The sequence below is a fragment of the Onychomys torridus genome, chromosome 6 (assembly GCF_903995425.1).
Source record: "Onychomys torridus chromosome 6, mOncTor1.1, whole genome shotgun sequence".
Classification (NCBI taxonomy): domain Eukaryota; kingdom Metazoa; phylum Chordata; class Mammalia; order Rodentia; family Cricetidae; genus Onychomys; species Onychomys torridus.
The window spans coordinates 50,145,699-50,153,168 of NC_050448.1; the positions used below are offsets into that span (position 1 = coordinate 50,145,699).

General features: G+C 36.1%; 1 non-coding gene across 1 annotated transcript; it reads right to left on the reverse strand.

Annotated features, from left to right (window-relative positions):
* Positions 1-1,418: 1,418 nt before the first annotated feature.
* LOC118586503 lies at positions 1,419-1,609 on the reverse strand. The gene has a single exon (XR_004945375.1). It is a non-coding gene; the product is annotated as a U2 spliceosomal RNA (small nuclear RNA).
* Positions 1,610-7,470: the final 5,861 nt, after the last annotated feature.

Sequence of the window (7,470 nt, forward strand, 5' to 3'; positions counted from 1 at the left end):
ATTTTTGCTTTGGAACAATGTCTGTTTTGATGAGCTATTACTTGTTTTTAATTGGATTTTTTTCTTTTTGGTGTTTAGTTATAAAGCTTATTCAGAATACTGACATATCTGTTGTTGTATAGCCTCTGAGTCTAATTTCATATTTTCTAGGTTGTATCTGTATGTGGAGATCTTCTTTACTGTGAAAAAACTTTTTTAATTTAAAATAATCTAATTTGTATGACATTGTATCTGTTCCCTAAACATTTGGAGATTCTAAATAATGTTGATCATCCCATTACAATTTTTCTTCTATTTTCCTTCTGGTAGTTTTGTCTCTATGATTTAACTTTTTAATCTATATGGAATTTTGCTTCTGTTACTCATAAAATGTTGAGTTCTTCCTATACCCATGGAGTCTTCATTCATCATGGTATCTCTTTCCTTGTTCTCCCACTCTGTTCCTGTTCCAACTGGGACCTCCCACTCCCCTAAGCTCTCTTTCCCCCAACCCTTGCCCTCCATTCCCTCCATCACATCCAGTTTGCTCATGTAGATCTCATCCATTTCTCTGTCACTGGGTGATCCTTATATCTTATTTAGGGTCCTCTTTGCTAGGTAGCCTCCCTGGAGTTGTGAATTGCAGTCTGATTATCCTTTGCTTTACATATAGTATCCGCTTATGAGTGAGTAGATACCATGTTTGTCTTTCTGAGTCTGGGTTACCTCACTCAGGATGATATTTTCTAGTTCCATCCACTGCCTACAAACCTCATGATAGGAAGAAGCAGAGTGCTGGAGAGGTCCCCAGAAATCCACAAAGATACCTCCACTATAGATTACTTGCAATGGTCAAGAGAGTGCTTGATGTGACCTACTCTGGTGATCAGATGGCCAAACACTGTGACTTTCCACATAGAGCTCCCATCTAGTGACTGATGGAAGCAGATACAGAGATCTATGGCCAAGCCTCAGATGGAGCTCTAGGAGTCCAATCGACTAGAAAGAGGAGGGATTATATGAGTAGGATACATCGAGACCATGATTAGAAAAAGCACAGGGACAAATAGCCAAACTATCAGAAACACATGAACTGTGAACCAATAGCTGAGGAGCCCCCATGGACCTGGACCAGGCCCTCTGGATAAGTGAGACAGTTGATTAGCTTGAATTGTTGAGGAGGCCCCCAGGCAGTGGGACCAGGACCTGTCCTTAGTGCATGAGCTGGCCCTTTGGAACCTAGGGCCTATGATGAGACACTTCATGGTACAATTGTATTTCACCCATTTTTTTATATTTATTTATATGTAATTTTATTACTACTGTAATTATGACACTTTTATTTTGGAAAAGTCTGCTATTGGTTTATAACATGATACAGATTTTATAGGTTGGTTGTATATCCTGGAAGACAGAAAATTGCTGTATTTTATTACAAAGTGAGGGTCACTGTGACTGAAGATAGTAACATACCAGATCAATATGTGTACTACACAAAGCAGCTATTTCAATTCTCTCCTCCTAAAATCCACTTAATGTGTCATCCTTAGAGAGAGGACATATCATAAATTACACTGATAAAAACAGACAGGACATTTGTTCTTATATCACTGGCTGAAATAGATAAAATTGTGAGAAGTATTTATTAGATCTAATAGATTTTTGTGGCACTTTTGGAATTTTCTATGTATAAAATCTGTCATCTCCCAACATTATATTGCAATGTGTTCTTTCTGCTGAAATTTGCTCTATGCAGGAATGGAACACTGTGTGAATAAAAGCAAGAAAGGTGCTACTTGTGTTATTTGTGTTCTTAGCAGAAAGTTTTCAGAATTTCCACTTTGGTGTAATGTTAGCTTTTGGCTGGTAAATGACCTTTAGTACACTGATGTATGTGCCTTATATTCCAACTCCATCCCATATTTGTTAAAAATATTGCAATTTATCAAATGCCTTTTACACACCTATATATTTTATTTGTACTGAAATGTGATTTTATTTGTATGTTAATAAATAAAGTTGCCTGGGGGTCAGAGCTAATAGCAAGCCATAGCAGAAGCTGGGCTGTGGTGGTGTATTTGGGTGGTAGAGCTAGGCAGATCTCTGTGTGTTCAAGGATACAGCCAATATGGAGACACATGCCTTTAATCTCAATACCAACCACAGAAGACCTGGAAGTCTATATAGACAGGCAGTGACGAGGAGGTCATGTGGTTGAGTTTACAATCAATGAGAAGGCAGAACAGAAAGTCAATAAAAAGAACAGACACACAGGAAGTAGGCCTATTTCAGAGGGGAAGAATGACAGTGACAGCTAAGGGTAAGAAAGGCGGTTTTAAGTCTCAGCTCTCAGCTACTGCTCTGATCTCTAGGGCTTTTAACTCTATAAATGGCTCTGTGTTTCTTATTTAAAAAGACTGTTCATCTACACCTATAGAAATGGCTTTCTGTTTCTCTACCTTTATTCAGTTGTAGCATCATGTTTATCAATTTCTGCACATTAAATATTGCATCACTAAGGTTTATGCCCTCCCTCATATTGAATGGGTTTTTATCCATATATAGTTGAATTTATTTTCCTAGAATTTTGTTGAGGATATTATTTGGATCCATGATCAATAAAGATGTGTTCCTGTGGTTTTCCTTTCAGTTCCTGCTTCCACATGTGGTTTTGATGTAAGGTTACCTCTTGTCTTGTGGAAAAATTTTATATATAGTTTTGTCAAGTAATTTGCACATTTCTTCAAGGTTATACCTGTATACAATAACTTCTCATGAGGCCTGCTATGTGCATAGTGTCAGTTTTACTGTGTTCATTTTCATTTCTGATTTTACTGACATGAGCCCACTCTCTTTTTATAGTCTAGCTAAGAATTTCTGTATATTTTGTAATTGTTTGAAGATCCTGATCTTCATTGAATTTTACATATTGCTATATCTACTTGACTTATTTTCATCAAAATCTTACTAGATCTCTACTCCTGTGATTTTAAGGTAGCACGTCTGCTTGTTTCCTTCGATGTGTTGGGGTGGGAAAAGAGACTTCCTCCCGATTCTCTTCTGATCCCAGCAGCAGTAGCCATCTCAGTTCTTTGTTCTGGGAAAAAAAAAAGGATTATTTAACTTCAGATTTTTCAAACAAATTATATAAGAAAATACCTAGGTCCTGTCTTTCACTTATTACAGTTAATAAGATTTTTTTCTCTCTCAGTCTTAGAGTTAACCAACTTTAATTTAGGAACCAAAAATTTCCCAGTGTTATTTGTCTTCTGTAACTGCTCCACTTCTCCATACACAAAGAATTGCCTTCTTTATCTTTACCTTTAACTTGTTTCAGATAATAGTATCACACAAATAAATGAACACTGGCTAAAGCAGAGACATTTGATAGGGTTAGAGTCTCTGACATAAACAGCTTCACAGTAACCTAATTAAAGAAAGCTCTATTCATCTACACCAAGACTGTACAGTACTTAACAATTAGCATGGGACTATTTTTCTGCTATAAACATACTACATACTGCTCCAGGTGAACATGCCTATTTGAGGAAGAAACAACAGTAGCCAGGTTTAAAAGAGAATTCAACTCAAAGAGTTACAATTGTAGCTTTCATTGTAGATGCTTTGAGCCTTTCTATTCTTGCTGTTTCATCCTTCCTAGAAAGATCTGTTCACCTCCTTTCAAAGCTGAATTCTTTCTTAGTAATTCAGGTCACATGGAAAAGGGGTTTTGCAGTTAGGTCTTTCTAGCTACCAAATTTATTCATATTTTATGTACTCATGATAATTTTCCTTCTTTATCACAAACTTCATTACATAAAAATAAACTTTATTTGACTAACTAAAGTCTGCTAACCATCTAGAAATTACTATTCACATACATAGACATACATTTAATATTTAATTAATAATTTTGAGTAGGATTATATTACTTGAATTGATGAAGAGAATATCGCTACAGTGTAGTACTTATATTTGTAGTACTATTGTTAGTTATGTTACAGAAGCTACTTAGGTATTCATCAACAGAAGAATGGACATAGAAAGCTTTGTTAAATAGTCATGCTGTCATCTCCCTTCCAAACATTTATGTCTCTACTCATAGATTTGTGCTACTCTCAAACTTAGGCAGTGAGACCTTGTTGCGACCACCTCGACCAGCAAGGAAGACACAACACCGAGCTCTTCTTTCTGCAGTTTATTCAGGAACCTTGAAAAATCTTCTGACCCCAGGGGGAGCCCTCCCTCAGCCCTAATAGCCTCTGGGTAGCCAACCCTAAACCGCCACGTGGGCATCGCAGACAGGTCCAGGTATACGGAAGCAAGCCAGATCCTAAAGCCAAGCAGAATGAATATGGAATTGTTTACCACCAAGAGCGCTCACCATTGGGAAGGTGGAAGGCAGAAGCCAGCGCCATCTCTAGGGAGTGGCATGCAGCTCTCTACAAGACCTCTTTTGAATATGATTAATAGTTAATGCAATGGTTCACTGGGGGCTTGGGGAATAGTATAGTCAGAGTGCTCAACTATAGATTAATGTTCTATAACATTCCCCAAGCCACTAAATACCTCACACAACATCATAGACTATGGGGATGTATGAATCCAAAGGCCAGAGGAGAGGGAGGAAAGGTTTGAAATGTATGATACGACTTTCACACACATGAACTTATAGCATCTGTGTTTATCTACACTAGACATACACAAGATCACGCCAGTCAAAATTCTAGCATGAACAAGGTTAAGACTTCTTTGTTCCCACCACTAGGTGAGGAGCTATGGACAGATGATGGCTATTAGAGAAAAAAAAAAAAACATTTTTCTTTTGGGTATTGAGGTTAGTATAGATCCCACAAAACAGTGAACAGATAGACACCTGTGCCTTTATGGGCAGCACTAATAAAACTTAGTGATGTATTAACTGAAACAAAGAAGAAGAAACAAAGTTGTGAAGTAGATGCACTAGTGGTTCATAGGAAGACCTGGAGAGAGGTTGTGGGGTGGATGGATATAAGCAAAACATATTGTATACATATGTGAAAGTTGTCTACCTATCATTTAAAAATGTTATTAAAAATAGAAACAAGATGTGAGGATCCCAGAGATACCTCAGGTGATGAAATAAAGAAAGATGAATTGCATCTGTAGAATCAACATAAAAAATGCTAAGTAGAGAGATTCATACTTAACATCCCAATGTTGGAAAGGGGGAAACAAGTCTGGCTCCTTGGACAACCTGATTTATGAGCTCACTATCTCAGAAAACAAGATGGATGACAGATGAAAAATGATTTCAGAGAGTTACCTGGCTTTTACACATACATTGTATGTGGGCATGCCCACACAATATGTATATGAACATATCTATAAACATCTATACACAGGAAACAATAAGCTCATTAAAATTTTATTCAATTGTAAAATATGAAATCATGTTATTATTGGAAAATGGACACAACTGGAGAATATAAAGCAAATTGGGTCAATCTCAGAAAGACAAATATTTCATTTGTTAATTATAGATTTGTATTAATCCGTAAAATTGCGTGTTTGTGTCATTAACATAGAAGCAAAAACAAATAAAAAAGACATTTTCAGGTCAAAATAGGACAAAGGGGTGATGGTAAAAGAAAGGAGAGGGTAATAGAATATGTGATTAATACGATCAAGGTACATTATATGTTTACATTATATGCTTATATGAAAAAGTCCTTATGAAACCTGACAGTATGTGCAATGAATATGCACCAAAGACAATGTTGGTGTTAGTGAAGCTATGCCAATGCAAAATCAAATGTATGCACTCCAGCCAGTGAAAGAACATTTGCTTTCCATAAACTGTATCCTCTCACATTTATTTCCAGCATGTAGGCTATGTGATCTGTGCATACCTCATTTACAGTGCTACTCTTCTCCACTGAATGACTGAAAACTATGAGTGGAAATTGAAATAACTATTTGCAAACATCCCAGTTAGTATATAATACTTTTATTATATACCCGAACTTGAGAATCCAATATCTCACATATCTTTGTGCCAAAACAAGTGAATCCTGCAATCTTGGGATGGAATTCTTGTATGACATTTTAAATGGAGAAAGACATGACAGACATAACACATGAATCAGGTGCTTTGACATGATTCTCTACCTTGAAACGGTTCTTTATTCCTACTCAGGTAAAAATAAATCTGCCTGACCATTAAAAAAATTTGAAATCTGTGAAAATCATTTGTTTTGAGACTCCATTTCCTAGAACTTTTCACTGCTTGTTTTAGCCTGAGGCAACAAATTGCTTTTTCAGACTCAAAATGATACCTACCCTCTTGAAGGCTTTTCTCTACCCAAAATAGAAGTTTTGAATTTTTGCACTTGAGACTTTTTTGTATTATTCTTTAAAATATAAATATCAGAAAGTCAATGTAATCATATACATTTGCTATCGAAGGATGAAATATACCTTTAAAATATTAACTTTGATAAAAGGAATTGCAGTTATGAACACATTGGAAAACAGATAATTCTTTTATGTTTGAGGCTGATATAGGATGTTCTTATGAAATCCAAATCAATCTTAACTTCAGGCAAATGAAGTCTCATTTTTTAGTTTTTTTTTGTTTGTTTGCTCTTTTGTTTTTTGTTTTTTTCTGAGTGTCTGAAAGGAATTTCATTCCAACTAGGGAAGGCATTTTTAGAGGGCATATAATATAAATGATGACAGGCTTATAAAGGAGTAACTATTGTTGTTGAAGGTATCTGCTACTTTTTCATTTGATTTCTTTGCCTGTAGCTAATGCCACAGAGCCACCATATATAGGCAATATATTTTTTTCAGAACTTGGGGATTTGGAGTTGGCTTTATATTTATAATTCCATGCTATATACGTTTAAGCCAGTTTTATGATTTATGATAATCTCTTTTCTTCTATAGTCATGACTATTTATGAAAGGTAAATCTATATGAGCCGTATTAAGGAACTCTGCAGAAACTTAACTTAATTCAGTGGCATTGTTGCACTAGAGTTTCATTTTTCATTTTATGTTTTTTTGGATTTCATACATGACTGTTCTATTTACATCATTTCCACTCTCTCTCCACTCTAACTGTTCTTATGTCCCTTCCACTTCATCCTTAAATTCATGACATTGTAAAATTATTATGAATGTGCATACACACGTGCACGCGTGCGCGCAAACACACACACACACACACACACACACACACACACACACACACACACTGAGTCCATTTTTACTCCTATTGAATGGGCATTAAATCCAGTAGATGACTATTGGTGCGCCCAAGATAGAAGTTCCGCTGCTGCTCCCTTAGGCAGGTGTTCTCTGCTGGTCATTATTGTAGTTTATAGGCTTTGCAGCTGGGTCGGACTTCTATTGCGTTTCTCCCCATGAACTTGTGCCCTCAATGGGTCTTACATTCCATTTTTTTTTTCTTTTAGGCAACAAAGAGTATCAAAATTAGCCTGTATTG